This window comes from Aethalodelphis obliquidens, unplaced genomic scaffold (genome assembly GCF_003676395.1).
Source record: "Aethalodelphis obliquidens isolate GAN/ISIS:26980383/991018 unplaced genomic scaffold, ASM367639v1 scaffold21, whole genome shotgun sequence".
Classification (NCBI taxonomy): Eukaryota; Metazoa; Chordata; class Mammalia; order Artiodactyla; family Delphinidae; genus Aethalodelphis; species Aethalodelphis obliquidens.
In genome coordinates this window covers 8,391,667-8,411,395 of record NW_020837965.1, presented here as the reverse complement: position 1 = coordinate 8,411,395, position 19,729 = coordinate 8,391,667, and positions in this window count along the sequence as shown.

Genomic DNA, 19,729 nt, shown 5'->3' with positions numbered 1-19,729 from the left:
TAACACAACATTGTAAATCAACTCTACTTCAATAAAAAATAAATATTTTTTTAAAAATGAAAAAAAATTAAAAATGAATTCAAGCTTGAAAAATGAGTTCATTTACCTAAATTTAAAATACAAACATGAAGACCTCTGAACTATACACATTCGTTCAAACTGCACTAATGATGGAAAATACAAAAAGCACAGCATTTCTAAGGAACCACAGAGATTTCAGCCATAATTATTTTCTGTTATAATAATTGCTCTTGTCTTTGGAGAGCTTTCTTTCTTTCTTTCTTTCTTTCTTTCTTTCTTTCTTTCTTTCTTTCTTTCTTTCTTTTTTAAGACAATTACCTTAAGAATATTTTCAGGCACTACAATTTGTGACAATCAAAACAGTCTTCTAATGGGTCCACAGCATTCAGAGATTCAAGCCCAATGCACTTCGGGGTTTGGCAAAACAATAATAGAAATGAAATCTGGTTTAGAAACAACTGTGATTGTTTTAAGAATGCACAGTGCCTTCAAATGTTGCATGACATAACACAACTGGAAAATCACCTTCTGTTGGCACTACATTTGCTTCACCAGTGCATTTTATCCTTCAACCACTAAAACAGCACAGTTAATCAAATATACAGAAACCAAAAACAAATAAAAACAAAGATAGAAAACAAAAAACCTAAATATATTTAACACACAATTTTAGTTAGTTACATTGAACATTCTTAGAATAGAGCATGCAAAAAAGGATGCTCTGCTTTTAAGGTTTTCCTTTGAAGCTTTACCTGTCAGCCAGACATCACACATGCACACATACAACACAATAATACTATAGCAGGTCCATGAGAAAAACCAATACATTTAATAGAGATTCATGTCTTGTGTTGTCACAGTCCCATGATAATTTTGGAAATTATTGTTCTATTCCTAGAACAAGGAACCAAAAAGAAGGGAATTTTAAAGTCACATGGGTCTGCATTGGGTTAAACAAAGTAGGAAAGGAAGGTACACAACAGTACCCTTTCTAACAATGCCAACCTTTGCATTTATTTGGACCACCTTTTCCATATTATCAAAGTGTATTTAGATTATTTCCTATTCCTTGCAATATTATCTTAATATAGAAATACATGAAAATGGTGTGCATACAGTTTTTTGCTGAAGTTTTGCATTTTTTTTAGGCTTTACCATCAAACTCAGAGAATTGCAGCTCATTGTTTATGCATAGGTACTTCAGTTTTCTCAGATTCTCTGGTCTTGGAAAGAAAAATAAATAAATTCATTCAAACTAAAAAGTTAAGGTCTGTAAGAGGTTAACCTTCTAAAGCAGCACAGATACAAAGAAAATCTTAGTCCAAAGAATAAGCTAGAAATTTGGAATTCAGTTAAGACAATAAGAAAATAATTTGGGTGAGAAGCTCTTAGCCTGTTAAAAACATGTACAGTCTCCAAAGGTAATTAAGAGTTTATAGTATATTCTACCCAAATTAAAAAATATCAGAATGCATATTGCTTCTCGATGGAGGCTTTGTTCCTGAGATCCTAGGACTAAGTCTGGGAAATAGAGCAGAGTAGGAAGTGAGAACTTGGAATATGGCATTTGATAAACTGAGGCAAGTCCAGGATGTACAGTCCCTGGTTAAGTCGGGTCCCTCACCATCTGTCTATTTCCTCAGCGGTAAACTTATACTGTAATATTATCTGCCTCTTGGAGTTATTTTAAGGCTGACACTTGATAAAAAAAAATTAAGCATTTTGTATAGAGCCAGACAGAAACAAAAATAAGCTATTATTTTCATTAAGGTATGTAAATTATCCACTCCTACATCTATGAAACATAGGTGTTTGGTAGCTTTTGACTATTGTGAGGTTTCTCCCATGTCATCATAATGAGAAAAATTGGCAGCCAGAGGGTAGGGCTAAGGAGTTAAGAATCACTTTAAAAACTATGAAAGGCAAAGGTGTTAAACACCCAATAAGACTTGACTTCTACAATAAACACTGTGAAAATGTAGACATTATAAAGGGGACCTTAAGAAGGAGTTAATTTGCAAATAAGGTTTAATAACAGAAATTCTTCATAGTTACTGCATCAGTTTTTCCTTTGCATTATACATAATCTTTTAATTATTCTATTTTTAATATTTGCATGTATTAATTAAGCAAAGACTACAGCTCAGGAGAAAAGTGTAATTTAATAAGCAAAATTATTTAGTAGGAAAAAATGTGCTGAAAGATTAATTACGGAAGATTTTGGATTTTGCCTAATCAGTTGGGAAATAGCAAAAAGAGTCTAAAATGGCAACATGTTTCAGTATTTGTCTGGAAAATGAATTCTGGGCAGTAAGTTAGGGTCAGCAGCTTTAGATATGAGGAGATGCTTAGAAGAACAAAACCCCAGCAGAGTTAGGTTAAAAGGAGAAATAATGATTCTATAGGACAGCACTTTGAAAGGATTTTACTGAACACGATTTCCCTCAGGGCATCTGCTTCCAAAGTGGTTTCTGACCAGAGCCATTCCTCACCAAACTCTGAAAGTACTATCGCACCTCTGCTCTTGCCATTCCCCACATTTTGTTCAGCCTGCCCAGTTCTCTGACTAACCCAGACTTTCCAGTTGGAAGGGATGGCAGCTTAGAAACCCATTCACATCAAGTTAGGGACTCAATGAGCTATGCTACCTAGATGTTGATTTTGTTAAAAAAAAAAAGTGAACACAGGTAAAAGGAAAATATTCATATTGTAAAAAGAATCATTCTGATGTTGAATATGAGCTTCCAGATTGCATAAAAAACAACACAAAAAAAGAGGAAAGAAAGAAAGTGTTATTTTGGCATTCCTTTGTCATGTTATTTAATTTATGCTGATTATACTTTATATATCAGAAATATTGCAACTTCCCTATGGAGAGGTCTATGTGGCCAGGAAGAGTACACCCTGTGGCTAACAGCCAGTAGAGAACTACAGGCCTCAGTCTAAGAACCCTGAGTAAACTTAAAAGTAGTTCTATGCCCATGGAGCCTTAAGATGATGGCATTCCCAGCTGACTCCTTAGCAGAAGTCTTGTTAGAGACTCAGAGCCTAAAAGCCCAGCTAAACCACATCTGATTCCTGACCTACACATATAGTGAAATAATATTATTTATTGCTTAACACTGCTGCATTTTGGAGTAATTTGTAGTGCACTAACAGGTCACAAATACACCTAACAACAATAGCAAGCATCTTCCTGTCTCAGTTGACAATATTCATTATAGATTTATTCTCTTGGGTTACATGTTGTTTATCCATGCTAAGATTCAGGAATGAAGACATAAGTAGGGGAAAAGGGGGATTAATCAAGAGTACACCAGTCCTTAAGATTTTCCTGGACAACCAGTTGTTGCTTATTCGTGAAAGACCCAGGTTTCACAATTGGAAGAAATGAATATGTATGGCTCTCAGCTAGCTGGCATCTGACTGATTGGGCTCTGACCCACAAAGGCCATCTTCTTTTGGGAGCATGTTGCTAAAATATACCAACCTCTTTATGTGAATAATATGAATAAATGTTACAAACTTGTTCTAGATGTGCCTTGCTATAAGTGAGATTCTGTGCAAAATAGGTAGAGGAAAGCGGGCAGAAAGAAAACAGAGATGGTATTGTCATCCAGATACTTATCAGGGGTCATCTTACCATCTTAGACCATCTACTCTGACACTTTTCTTCTCATATATATCTATTCCTTTGGGCCTTCATTCACATGTTTATTGTTTTCATTTATACATTTGTTGAATATCTAATAACAATAGATAATATATATAAATACTCGCTATTATAGGCACTGTGTCAGGTGCTTTTCATATATTAATTCCTCTTAATGCTTACTACCCTTTGGTTATCTAGTTGATTTTCAGAGGTTCTGATTCAGTTGATCTTGTGCAGAGCCTAGATACCTATATCTCTAACAAACTCCTAGGTGATTTTGAACCCCATTTAATTTGGAGAGTTGCTATACTACACCATAAGTTTAAAGCACTGATATGGAACATGCCTCTTTCGAGGTAAATATGATGATTTTGGATGTTTGTTTAACAATACTTAGTCAACATTTGTAAAAGGCACTAAGATAAGAGTGTACTGATTTAGTATCAGAGTGTTCAAACAGGTGAAGAATTAGCTGTGGTTGACTGTGATGAGTGAAATAAGAGAAACAGAGGTGCAATAGGAAATCAGAGCTACCATATTGCATCTAACTAGCAACTATTTTCTAATTTATTTTTTATATAATTTTAAAGGTTACATTCCATTTACAGTGTTTATAAAATATTGGCTATATTCCCCACGTTGTACAATACATCCTTGTAGTCTTATACCCAATAGTCTGTACCTCCCACTCCCAATACCCTTATATTATATTGCTCTCCCCTTCCCTCTCTCGCTAGTAACCACTAGTTTGTTCTCTGTATCTGTGAGTCTGCTTCTTTTTGTTATATTCATTAGTTTGTTGTACTTTTTAGATTCCACATATAAATGATATCATACAGCATTTTTCTTTCTCTGTCTGACTTATTTCATTTAGCATAATGCCCTCTAAGTCCATCCATGTTGCTGCAAATGGCAAAATTTTGTTCTTTTTTATGGCTGAGTAGTGTTCCATTATATATACATACCACATCTTCTTTATCCATTCATCTGTTGATGGACACTTAGGTTGCTACCATATCTTGACAATTGTAAATAATGCTAGCAACTTCTCAGGGGGGAAAACAAACAACTAAAACTAAAAATTATAAGTTAAAAAAATAATTTGCCATTTTTAAAATATCACATTACCTCCCTTCCAGAAGGTCTACTTTTCCTTAAATTAACTTTTTGCCTTTAGTACAGGTCAATGATTCCATTTAACTTTACAAATATTTATCAAGAAGTTATTGATGGCCAACAGGCACATGAAAAGATGCTCAATATTGCTAATTATTAGAGAATGCAAATCAAAACTACAATGAGGTATCACCTCACAACAGTCAGAATGGCTAGCATTAAAAAGTCTACAAATAATAAATGCTGGAGAGGGTGTGGAGAAAAAGGAACCCTCCTTCACTGTTGGTGGGAATGTAAATTGGTACCGCCACTATGGGGAACAGTATGGAAGTTCCTTAAAAAACTGAAAATAGAGTTACCATATGATCCTGCAATCTCACTCTTGGGCATATATCTGAAGAAAACTATAATTCGAAAAGATATATGCACCCCAGTGTTCATTGCAGCACTATTTACAATAGCCAAGACATGGAAGCAACCTAAATGTCCATCATCAGATGAATGGATAAAGAAGATGTGGCATATATATATATATATATATATAATGGAGTATTAGCCATAAAAAGGAATGAAATAATGCCATTTGCAGCTACATGGATGGACCTGTAGGTTATCATACTAAGTAAGCCATACAGAGAAAGACAAAAATCATATGATATCACATATATGTGGAACTGAAAAAAAAAAGGTACAAATGAACCTATTTATAAAACATAAATAGATTCACAGACATAGAAAACAAACTTATGGTTACCAAAAGGGAAAGGGGGGAGAGAGATAAATTGGGAGATTGGGATTAATATATGCACACCACTATACATAAAATAAAGAATCAAAAAGGAGCTACTGTATAGCACAGGGAACTATACTCAGTATTTTGTAATAACCTATAAGGGAAAAGAATCTGAAAAAAGGATATATATGTATAACTGAATCACTTTGCTGTACACCCAAACTAACACAACATTGTAAATTAAAGAAAAAAGAAGTTATGTAGGGCAGATAATGGTCCAGGCTACTAAAGCAAAACTGAGGTGAGTAGCTCAACATTCCTAGCTTTAGGCAGTTTATAGTCTAACAGGAAGAAGATAAGACAAGTAAGTAATTACAATATGGCAGAAGAATACAAGAAAGAAATTAAGAAAAGTTCAGAAGCACGTAGCACTATCTGAGGAAAAAGAAAACCACCAACGATGTTTACATTCCTAATTTGTTCTTAGAATAGTTAAATTTTACATGCATTCAAACACATTTCTTTTTCTTCATCTTCACCATCTTGGCTCCCTCCCTCCCACAAGATCCTTTTAGGTCGGTGCTGAGTGCTGAAAAATTCCATATAACCTTCTGGAACTGACATCCATACAGACAAGAGTGAGAGAAGTCAAGTTTAAAAAATGCATATGTTGTTCTGTCAGCACCAAAACAGGACTGGAGGGTTATGAGGGACATTTAAATTTTTCTCTCAGTTGACTGAGAGAGTGCAACCAGCTGCACTCAAATTGCATTGAAAATAGATACTCTGCAAATTCTCATCTAAATGAAAGTTTAAATTACCAAAAGCAGTCTGACTGGTTATCTTTGACTAAAGTGGTTTACAATTTGCATATAAACTTCATTTCTTTTTCTAATTATCCTGAATAAAATGCATTCATTTTCTCTGTGATTATAGGCTAGCCCTGCCAAACACCTGTGACTGCCACAAATCCTAACTTGATATTTATTTACTTCAAAGCAATCTTATTATCTAAATGATTCCAGGCGTCAAAGCCCTTAATTATTGATAGTCCATTCGATAGGGTTAGCTTCCGTGTCCTTGGGTGGGAGTTTCTGATTTGCTCCTTCTTTTTTAAGCATTACTTGGCTGTAAGGCCATATGATTCTGCTGTTAAGGGTATTGGAAATCACATTCTTATTTAATTGGTACTAGATTTAGACAGTATCAAAGAGCCAAGATTGGCAGCTGCAATTTGCAGGCTTCCAGGTAATTTTTTTTTAATCCTTGTTTATGCTTAGTCTTCAAAATAGGCATTGTATCTTTTATTTATTTCCCAACCCTTTGGAGAAAGGAACAATTTTTTTATTTCTCTGATATTTTAGAAGCAGCTGAGGATTTGCTGGAGAGACAAGATGCTGTCTTGTCTCTCCATGTTATTCTGTGGGCAAAAAGGGGTACTGATTGGGAAGTCGTTGGATGAGAGGGTTGAGAATGGCTAGACATTGCTTTGTGATAAAATTTTTTTTTTTTTTTTTCGCGGTACGTGGGCCTCTCACTGTTGTGGCCTCTCCCGTTGTGGAGCACAGGCTCCGCACGTGCAGACTCAGCGGCCATGGCTCACGGGCCCAGCCACTCCGCGGCATGTGGGATCTTCCTGGACCGGAGCACGAACCCATGTGCCCTGCATCGGCAGGCAGACTCTCAACCACTGCGCCACCAGGGAAGCCCCAAAATCATTTTTAAGTATGGGATTTATAGAAGTGGAGGAAGTGAGTGGAAGAGTTAAATGTGAAGACCCACTTTTGTAAAATTTTACAACTTACCAATAGGTCCCTCATGTTCAATGTCACAGAGCTAGCTCATCTTTTTCTATGCAACATTTTATTGGAAATTAGTGGTCACTGAAAGTGAATAGAGTTTCAAAAACATTTATTAGAGTTTCTCAAAGAGTAATCCCAGGACACCCCAGGGTCTTTGAGATCCTTTCAGGGGTTCCATGATCTCAACATTATTTCCATAATAACACTAAAAAGTCGTTTGCCTTTATCACTCTCATTCTCTTGAAAATGTACAGTGAGTATTCGAGGGGCTACACATTACACGTGATTTTGCAACAGAGTGATTGCAGAGACCAATATGAGAATGTCTTTGATTAAGTTAAATGTTAGAGATGCGCAAAACTAAAAAAAACAGAAAAAAGTCCACTCTTCCCATAAAATCATTTTCTTGTTGATATTATAGATAGTTTTCATAAAATATAGTATTTATGTTACCATATAATGGGTTTATTTCTTCTTTTTAAAGTGAATTAATAAATAAATATTCCAAAAATACCTTAGACTTTTAAATATGACATACTATTAGACATAATCCACATAAACAAAAGATCTATGGGTGGCTAACACTTTAAGAGTGTAAAGAGGTCCTGAGGCTGAAATGTTCGACAGCCTCTGATTTATGTGAATGAATAAACTACACATTCTTCTTAACACTGACTTTTTCATCACTCGCATACTCTTGAAAGGGAGCAGAACCCTAAAGTCCTACCCTGCCATGCCCTCTGCCTGCATTTTGTCTATGGAGAAACTTTAGCCAAAGAATAAGTTTAATCAGAGAAATGAGAAAATGCAGAAACAAAGGAAAACAGTCAAAGGAGACCAAATAGTGATAGCTTGGTCATTAAGCAAAGTCAAGAGCTTTTAGTTCCTCCTTAAGGGCTATAGATAATATTCTGAGCCGTATCCTGTGAGCTGTCTTATAGATGATGAAACCCACAGCAGGGGGAAGAAGTTAACTACATGATGACCAGGCTGTAGCCATGAGATAGGCTGCCACAATTCTGAGAACTGGCCTCAAGGAAATGGGAACAAACTGACCCTGGAAATGAAGATTAATTGTACTTAAAATAATCAAGATGACACTGATCAGACCACTGCATGACCAACTTCAAGATGACTGTCAGAGCTGACTGTGCTGTTTCTGCATGTAGCCCCCTCCCTCCGCCTATAAAAGCTCTTGTCCACTGATTCTCAGTTGGGGGATTCAGCCTTTGGACAGGCATCCATTCCCCCTCCACCCAGTTGCTGGCATCCAAAATAAAGCAAACTTTCCTTTCCACCAACCTGGCCTCTTTATTGGCTTTTGAGTGGCAAGCAGATGGACCCCAACTTTTGGTTACACTCTTTGGCCAAATTCTTAGTTAAGGCCTTCTTTTTGCTCTGCTTTGTACAGCTCCTATAATAAACAATGAGGATATAGCTTTCAGAAAGCACACACTTTGGTGTTAGAAGTCTACTTGCAAAAAGGTAATTATATAGTAAAATTGATAGGCTCAGTTGCTGTGGTAACACAGATGATTAATGTGACAAGCACTGCTTGGGAGAGTCAGGCAGGGCTTGATGGACAACATCTGGCTTATAGTATTTAACCAGCATTAAAATTAAACCTCTGCACCTTCCTTTCTCCTTATCATCTTCTCCTCCCCATTTCTCAACCCACGAGCTTTTAGATCCCCTTAAAAAGAGTATTGATTCCTCATGTGTGACTCCATCCAGCAGTCTTGCAGAAGTACTTCTAGCATTTCTTCCTGAAATGCAAACTTTTAATGAAGCAAAGGCATGAGCAGGGGTACAGTGCTGTGGCTTGGGAGGCTGGAGGCTTACAATCCGGGTGTAGATAAAGCAGCGGTATCTTAGTGGCCCGTAAATCAATCTAAATGGCCATGTGCTTAAATCATACTGGGAAAGGCAGGGAGAGGGAAAAAGGATTTGCAATGGTTGTCAAGCAGATGGGCCATGGGGTCTACCTATTGCCATTGCCAGATCAATGAAATGCTTTATTAATGCTTGCTCTGAGCTATCACATATCAGGGATGAACTCTTGTTGTGTGCTTCGGAACAGAGGTAGCATGAACACAATATGACACTCGATTAACCACATGTGTCAGTCAGGAAAAACCCAGCAGATTCTACTTTGTCAGCAGCCTAGCTCGCTGCGTGTGGGTGGAGACAAAGCCTTTCATTACCACACTTCCTGGAGACCTCCTGTTTCCAGGCATCGCCCAGATCAATTCTGTATACCTGAACTAATGTTCCAGTTCGGAAATCTGAAAGGTGAACCACAGGATTGCATTTATTGTCTCCGCTTGTTACATTGCTCAGGCCACGATTCAGTGCTGATAGAGGTTCACAACATAACTCCTCTCTCCTTTTCTCTTCCGCCTTAAACTCAGATTTCTCACCCTTTTAATTGTGTGTAATCATGATGTTGACTAGGAGAAAGCAGTGCTTTTTCCTGAGTTTAGCAGAGTTCTCAGCCTTCTGCTCTTACTCTTTCTCTTGACAAAGACTGGAAATTTACCAAGTTAAGTAGACTCAGTTTGGTGAACTGAGATATTTTTTTAACCTTTTTTTTGAACATCTCTTTAAACCCTTAGCTCCAGGGAACTGGAAGGAAATTCCAGCTGCCGTCCCTGGTTTCTGTGTTGGCTCAAAATAATTATTTTGTTAAATGAATGAACCGATCTTGTTATTTGTTTTACAAAACACAAGTAAGAAAATAAAGACTCTTAATTTTCAGAAGCAAGATTTTTATTACACTTAGAAAAAAAATCATTGGGTATTGTGGTATTGTAAAGACATATATTATTTAACCCTTTTATTGCTCTTTTCTTTATAGGAATATATATTCACTTTTCTAAGCTGATGGCTTCCTGTTTTGTCTCCGATTTCATTATTTACTTCCTGAAATAAGACTGAAGGAGTTGGTCTGTCTTTATACTTATCCAAGGAAATTATAACTTAAAATTATAAGCATTAACATGCATTAATAAAAGTTATAAATTTTATAATGATAAGGGGAAAGTACTTCTCTAGGAAAACTGAAGACACCACAGCATCTAGCAGATTTTGAGTGAGGGCTACATCAGCCTCCAGCCCCATGCAGAAGGCAGTCTGCAGTGGTAAAACCAAGGACAGTGGAACTAAGACTACTTGGGTTTGAATCTTACTCTGTCACTTACTAGGTGTGTGGGCTTGGGCAAGTTATTTAGACTTTCTGTGCCTCAATTTTATCTTTGTACAATGGAGATAATCACATTAGCTACCTTGTGGGGTTGTTGTGATTATTGTATGAATAAATGCATTTAAAACACTTATAAGAATGGGAGAACCATTCTAAGTGATATATGTTTTCATTCCTATTATGTTATTCTTTCTGAAATAATTCTGTCATCCAAGTGCTGCTAGTCTCAGGTAGCTTATTAATTCTAATTTTATTACTCAACATTTTGGGTTGAAGTACTTCTCTTTGTGTATCCCATCCATTGGTTTTAGTTTTGCCTTTCTGGAATACCCAGTACAAATATACAGTTTCTTCTATATGGTGGGCTTTCAGCCACTTCACTTTAATGTTCACATCATCACTTCGACTTCACTTGTCTGAGCTAATCAAAGGCACATTTGACTTCGAGCTCAGGATCCGGAACTGGGGTGTCCAAGTTCATATTGGAGATCAACCAACTTTAGATATGCAGTTGTGGGCACTTTTACTTTATTTAAACCCATCTATACCTCAGATTTCTCATCTATAAAATGGAATAATATCACCTACCTCATAGTATTTATCTTGAAAATTCAATATGCCCATTCATGAAAGATGCACCAACACCTCTCAATCAGGTGGAACATAACTCCCCACCTTTTAAGTACAGACTGTACATAGTTCATTTCTTCCAAAGACTGAAGTATGAGAAGGGGAAAATAAGAACCCTGCAGTAGAGAAAATCTAACAAACACTACTGCAGCCATGTGATCAAGGTTAACATCAACAGTGATAAGGGATGTTGATAGTGGGTATCCTTGATATGATGTAATGAGAATGGCACTTTACCTCTCTGGTCTTCCTCCCCAAAACCCATAACCCCAGTCTAATTGTGAGAAAAATATCCAACAAATCCCAGTTGAAAGAAATTCTGTAAAATACCTGACCAGTACCCTCAAAACTATCAACATCATCAGAGTCAAGGCAAGTCTGAAAAACTGTCACACAGGAACCTAACGAGACATGATGAATAAATGTAATATGGTACCCTGGGTGGGATCTTGGGATGAAACAAGATAATTAGGAAAAAAACAAAAGAAATGCAAATAAATTATGAATTTAATTAATAATAATGTATCACTATTGGTTCACTAATTGTGCCAAATGTATCATATTAATATAGGAGCTAAACAATAGAGGAAACCAGATGCAGGGTATATGGAAATTCTTTGTGCTATCTTTGCAACTTTTCTGTAAATCTAACAGTATTCTAAAATTAAAAGTTAGAACAATTGTTACAACACTGCCTGAACTTAGGGAAAACTCAATATGTATTGGCTATTATTATTATATTTTTATTAGAACTGTTCTCATGTGACGTGTATTTCAGTTTAGATCTAGGGAGACTTGAGAAGCATGTGTGTGTGGGCAGCGGGAAGAGACATGCTTGTGAGAGAGTGGCTTATTCACAATCATTGATCTGGATTTCAGGTCTTTACATTGATAGGGATCCAAAAGATAATTTGTGATTCGGTTCTGAACTCCCACAGCAAACACTACTACTTAATAAACATTTTTCTGGGAGGTCACTTGACTGTCCTCTAAATGAATCAAAATCTGAAACTCTAAATTAAAAGTAGGATGATGAAACTTTACATTAATGTATTAGTATGAATTTTGGCTCAGTGCTGTGTCTAAGTTAAAGGAGTAAAATTGACCTTAGAGGTATAATTTGAAATGATTGTCATTTGCTTGGCTATAGGCAGCTTGCTGCCATTGAATACCTAACTGCACTTAATAAGTGCCAGGATTATATCCAGTTAGCTTCATAGAATAGAGGTCTCCAGGGTTCTTGTGCTAAAGCAGCCTGTGGTAATAAGACACCCGTGCCATCGGATGCTATTGCCGTTACATCTTCTGAAGCTCTCTGATACAATTGTTTTACTTCTTAAGATCCGACAAGACAGATCTAGGTCTTCACAGCCCACAGGATGTACGAAAATGCCCAAGTCTTTTCCTCTGCCATTCGAATGCTGATCTCTAGTCTGGAATCATGGGTAGTGTATCCCTGTGCCTTCACTTTGGGAACTATTTTTTTTTTCAACCAACAAAGGTAAACATCATAGAGGCAAAATTATTTCTCGAAAATATGGACATTTGGTGACTTATGTTTAACTATTCTTAGTACTTGCGGTTTTTTTTCTTTGACATTTTATTTTGTTCATGGAAATTTAGTAATATTTACTACATCAGAAAACAAATAGAACCATGATATCTTTCCCACTTTACATAAATGGATCCATGTACTTTTGACAGTTTTCTCAGACAATGACAGTATATTTCCCATCTGAGTATATGAGGATGCATAATTCTCTATCAACCCCACTTTACATTGATGTTTGTGATTTCCCATCCACAGATTGTTCATCTCAAGATGTATGCTAGTATTTCAAATAAGGTACATGAACCAGAACATAGCCATCCAGATGTGTTGGCCCATATTGTAGGATGGGCAATTATCTTAATTTATCTTAATTCCTCACTTACATTAATGTCTCATCAATTATACATTTTATCTTTTTTTCAGTAGGATGTCTCTGGCTTATGATTCATGTACTTCACAATAACCACTGACAATTCCTGTGTTTGTGCAATCAAGCTATATACCATGGATGATAAAACACCTGACAGAATTTCCCCAGGGGTTCTCAATCTACAGAAATTGGTAGAAAATAAGTACTAAATGTTATAAACATTCATATTTATTTTTCCCAAAGACTATTTAATGTTATGATGCTCCTGTAAACAAGTAAAATGGTGAAAAATTTGTGATGAGGAAGACTATATTTTCTTTAACTTTTCCAGATTTGTGATTGGAAATAGAACATGTTAAACATTTCCAGAGAATTTTATCTGCACCTGACCTATGAGGTCATTTTTTTCACTCTTATGTTGTAATAAATGACCAATAGTATAATCCCTACTAAAGGGTAAAGCCCCTTGATAGTCTGCCACCTTCCTTGTCTTCCACACAGTACCTCTCAGTAATTCACTCTACACATATTTTCTCCGTGTTGTGCATACAAAAGTGGGCATGCCATGATTGTTGTCGTTAAGAAGTACATATTTTTGAGGGGAATACATTTTGAATACGTTGTTGAAGTGCAAAATTACTTTATTGATTCTTGAAAAGTCCTTTGCAGTCAGTGGCCTCTCATCTGTGACTGCAAGGAGTTAGCCAGGCTGTGTGAAGTAGGAAGGGAAGAAAACATTTCAGGGAGATATAATAGTACTCACAAATTGCCTTTGTGAAGATACGCAATATAAGTTTGAGAATAGTTTTGAACAAATAGCAAGAACAATAGAGAGAGTTTCTGTCTTCTGTTGAATGATTGAATGCAAGAGAGGGCTGGAAAAGGCTGGTTGATGATGTTTAATGGCAAGTAATGGTATTGTAGGACAGCATCAGCTGAACATGAAAAACTGTCCACTGAAACTCAACGTTATCTTTAAAAAGAATCATGACTGTTCTCACCCAAGATGTAACACTTTTACTGGCTCCAGGAGGAAACTTTTGCTCAAAAACATTTCTTCTGAAATTCCAACATTAGAGATTTATATATGTGTCTTGAGAAGTTCAATTTTTTAAATGTCAGTACTACCTGAGGTTAAGCAGAGCTATAACTCATCCACAGTTTGGTGTAGAGTCCCGTAATAAGGATGCTTTTTTCTCTTTATGTCTTAATCATACTAATTATGACTGGAAAATGGGGACTTCCATGGAAAGGTCACCCTTCCTCTTTGAATTATCAGAGAAGAGACCTGGGCAAAGAGCAAGCCACTCGGAGGGGTTGTAGAAGGTCGCTTGGTACAGAGAGGGAGCTGTGTGCCGTAACACACATGAACTTGGCCTTTTCTCTGGATCTCTTAGCAAAGTACAGCTAATTTAGTTTTGTTTTATTTTGTTTTCAAATACAATTATACTTTCAATATTTTTAGATAAATTATGCTTTTAATTGAGAAATCAATATCGTTTTTAGTATAGCTCTTCCTGTTTTTTCTATAAAAGTGACCTACCTACCCACAATAAAGACACCAGCTGCTGCTAATTAGAATATTGATAACATATTTTTGGCAGCGTATTATATAGCGTAGACCCAGGAACAAGAAAAAACACTTTACTTCTAGTTTTCTTGTCATTCACAACATTATCAGTAACTTTTAATTTCATAACTAGAAATATATGAGGATAGAAGGCCAAGAGAGTGAGAATGTGATAAATTAGTAATGCTAATGTAACAAAGAATAATTTGAAATTTAGACAAACCTGAGTTTGAATCTCAGCTCTTGAAAGTAATATTGATTAAACTCTCTGAAACTCATTTCTCCCATTAGCTAAACTTGAATGATAGCCATATTATAGGACTTCAGTGAGGAATAAATAAGGTAAAATAAAGTGTTTACCACAGTAGCATGTATATGTTGGGTGATCAACTAATAATAACTAATATAATTATAATAATGTTAATAGGTATGGGATTCAAAACTACTGTTCAAGACTGGCCAATTATAAGAGGGCATCTCACAACAGATCTGTGAAAGAGGATATAAAAAAACAGGTGAAGGGCTTCCCTAGTGGAGTAATGGTTGAGAGTCCGCCTGCCGATGCAGGGGATGCGAGTTCGTGCCCTGGTTCGGGAGGATCCCACATGCCATGGATCGGCTGGGCCTGCACATCCGGAGCCTGTGCTCCACAATGGGAGAGGCCACGACAGTGAGAGAGCCCCGTGTACTGCAAAAAAAAAAAAAAAAAAAAAAAAAAAAAAATACAGGTGAACATTTATAGAGTTTCCTATGGATCAGAAAGTAAGTTTTCCTTATATTAGTTAAAACTTTCCATATTTAATTATTTAATTTAAATTTAATTTAAATTCTCCATTTAATTCTCACAATAAATCAATGAAATGGGCGTACTATGATGGCTAAAATTTTATACATGAGGAAACTAGGGCATAGGTAAGTTAACTTTATCAAGGTCAAAGAAAGAAAGAAACAAACAAAAAAACACTAAGTAGCACAGTCAGTATTTGAGCCAAAGCAATTTGGTTCAATGCAGAGCTCTTAAGACTCTGTACAATAATGTCTCTGGAATAAATTCCCTGCTCACACTCAAAAATTATCTTTATTCTGCATTATATTACCATTAAAAACTATTGCTATCATATTGTAATTAATCACTTTGTAGATACTCTTGTGGAAATTATCAAAAGTTAATTTAATTAATTAGTGAAGATACTTGGATTTAAGGCATAATTTTTATTCAGAATATGCATGATTCAAAGCACAGGGATAAGTGATGACTGTTTGATAACCTAATATACTTTGCAAACATATTGAGTGGATCTTTAAGATATACCATATATTTATTTATTTATTTATTTTTTAAATTATTTTTTTTAAATGCTTTTCCCAGTATCTTTCTTTTCTTTTTTTAGATGTTGGGGGTAGGAGTTTATTAATTAATTAATTAATTATTGCTGTGTGGGTCTTCGTTTCTGTGCAAGGGCTATCTCAAGTTGTGGCAAGCGGGGGCTACTCTTCATCACAGCGCGCAGGCCTCTCACTATCGCGGCCTCTCTTGTTGCGGAGCACAGGCTCCAGACGCGCAGGCTCAGTAGTTGTGGCTCACGGGCCTAGTCACTCCGCAGCATGTGGGATCCTCCCAGACCAGGGCTCGAACCCGTGTCCCCTGCATTAGCAGGCAGACTCTCAACCACTGTGCCATCAGGGAAGCCCCATATATTTATTTTATGTGGGCAATCTTCCTTGTGACAATTGATTATTATCAATTTAGCATATGTAACAAGAACAATGAATTGTCTTTGTCTGCAGGCAGATGAGAAATTTCACATCTAAATCAGTAATTCCCCTTCAGAGTAGTCACTTTTAGAAGCCAGATGTTTACTTCCATGAGGGTAACTTTGTTATTTCTTATTTTATTTTTTCAGAAGCTTTCAAAGTATGAGATATATTTGATTATTAATTTTAGTATTCTCAATCGTAGCAAAATTTCCTTTTTATGCTTAGAGTTGTAGAAAGATAGACATAGATGGATGGGTAGATAGATATTTAGATCGATAGATATTTAGACAGATAATAGATAGATAGATATTTAGATAGATAGATATTTAGATAGATATTTAGATGATAGATAGATACATAGATAGATAGTGTTGGAGGGGGTCATGTAGAGGATGTGTCTGCCAGTTGACCTGCCAGCTGGACCTGGTCAGTCTTAAGGTCTGCACCCTCACCGCTGTCCTTGGAATGTCCATTCTGCCCACTGTTCCCAGAACCAGAGCAGTTTTCAAGGACACAACTTTGAGAGAGCAATGTGTTGTTGAGACCATCTGGGCTGCATACACGGCTGATCCCAGGTAAGTCCTCTATATAAACTTTTAAGATTCTGATGGGTGTGGAGATCTACTACTACTCTTGAGGCTGCCCAAGACAAGCTTGGTATATAAGTTCCCTTGCTTATTAAACCTACACACTAACAATATGAAATGGTCTGACTTTTTCTTCAATCTCTTCTTGCTCTTTGTATATGGGAATCAGTTTGCAAACCAACAGATAGTTATGTGCATATACATGCTTATTTAATATGTTTAATTTTGATTATTCAAAGTTTTATATATATAAGTATTTATATATTCTTGTAACTATATACCTGTATCTCTCCATCTATCCCTGTCTATCTTATTCATCCTATAACATTTAGGGCTTCAAAACTTCTCAGGTCCTTTTTGTCAGCAAAAGGATCGTGTGAGACACCAACAAAACTTGCTGTAGTCCTTGTAAATAGTAGGTGGATAATCCATGTTCTTAATCATTCAACAGCACCTTGATATGATATGTTGTTTCCTTCATATTAGATTCCTTAGTGTTTTACATGCACACATTCATGTAACCTTTATTTTCAAAGAATGATTTTACTTCTTTTTTGAACATGGTACCTTCATTACCTCTCCTTTATCTCTTCCTCCTCTTCATATTTCTCTTTCTTCTTTATTGCACTAGATAGGGCTTACCAGATAATGCTCAATAAGGCATTTTCACACATTCCAGCCTTGTTTCAAATCTTAGGAGTAAAATGTTCATCCTTTCACCATAAAATATGATATTAGCTACAGGTTGTTTATCGATGACCTTTATCAAATTAGAGCAGGTTTTCTATATTTCCACTATGCTGAAAATTTTTTTTTATTATAAATAGATTTTGAATTTTTTCAAGTACTTTTTCTATATCTACTGAGATGATCATATAATCTGTCTCCTTTTTTCGATAGTGTGTGCATACACTACACTAATAATTAGTGAATTTCTGAGAAAATTCCACTTGCTTCTAATGTGTTATGTTTTCCTTTACTGTTGAATTCAATTTACTAAATTGTATTAAGGAATTTTATGATAGATTTAGGTCCTTCCTTGTATACAAAGAGCTCATTATATTTGGTTAAATATTTAAGGGGATCCCTGTGCAGATTGCTAGAGTCTCTTTTCTGTGCAGCTCCCTCCTCTCTGGTATCCTGTATGTCTCATTCCATTTCTTTTGCATCCCTGAATTCCAACTTCCATTTCCTCTGCCATGCAAGATGACTGCTTTCTTTTTGGACTCCATCGTCTCAGTTTAGAAAGGGAATCCCAGACAGAATCCCAGGGAGAATATGTGGCTCATCTTATGTGTTTCCCTTCTTTTAAGGATCACAGCCCTGCTCAGTCTGTCATCCAATGTCATCAATATTTGGTGCCTGTAATGTGCCCACCTCAGTAACTGTCTGAATTGAGAAATTAACTTGGGCAATCATCACTGAATCTTGCCCAAACCAATGATCTCTTTTAAACATTTAAGAGCTGATATGAAAATTCCTCCACTCCTGAAATAAAGTTCATTTTTAAAGTGTCTTTTAAAATCCCTTGATTATATCTTTTTTCATTCTTGTTCATTTTACATATTAGAAGACTTTTTTTTAGTTTATATGTGCTTTTCATTTTATGCATGACCACATGCCATATCTTTACAAAACCCTGGGAGTTTTGTTTTTCCCCTGTAGATTTTATATAGAAAGTTTGTGGTAGGTCTATTTTACTGGCCTTATTATTCTCAATACACAGAAAGAATAAAAGTGATGTATTTTTATGAGTAAAGACAATTTTCATAATTTTATTGGTCACCTAAGAATTCCACTGTATACTATGATGTATAAAGTCACCGAGGAAAGATTCATATTCATTTTTACTAAAAATTCATTTTATTCTTACTCTCCAAACAGTTATTTTTGGACAGCTTTAATGCTCAAGTGCCAAAACTTGCATTAAAAATTAGAGTTACTAAGGCTGATTTTCTAGTCTATATGTTATATACCCAGTCAGTTGAAATACTGGAATTAGAAAAGTAGAGAACTGGATGAGCTGAAACAAAAGAATGTGCATAGTTATACCTGATGAGTAAGTTGCCTTATTTCATGAGTGGTCATATTTATATTTTTGATTTTTTTGTCTCCATTCTTGTTTTAGAGGCAGATACCAGAAATGAGTCAGAATTAATTTTTTGATGTGAATTATTCTGGTGTTGAAAATCTAGCTATACAGATATGTATATCCTAAAGGTGCTATACTATTACTATAAAGTTAATTTAAAATATAGTTTCTCAATCAAAAGACTAGCTGAGAAAAATATGAGATCTCTAATATAAACACAACACTTATATTGTTGGTCCCTATGGATTACCTAACTTTGCTATTTAAGAAGATACTTTATTCAGAATGTCAGCATAATTTATAAGCATATGCTTGCAAAAACAGATGCTAATGTAAAATATTTAGGTCATTAAAATTGAATATTTCATGCCCAGACATAGGAATAGGCACTTTTATGTCAATATTTATGTTATTTGTAGTTAAATGTATGTTTTCCCATATGTTCAAAAAGAAAAAATAGTATGTAGCAATTTTTTCCTTTCACAGGTTTATGATACAGCAGGTTGCTGCTTAGATAAAACATGATGACAGTGTCATTCAAAAAAAATTTTTGGTTTGATTTTAATAAAGAAAACACCACACATATGTGTTATAATTTTGAAAAAACAGAAGGAAAAGTATCAATACTATTCATACTACTC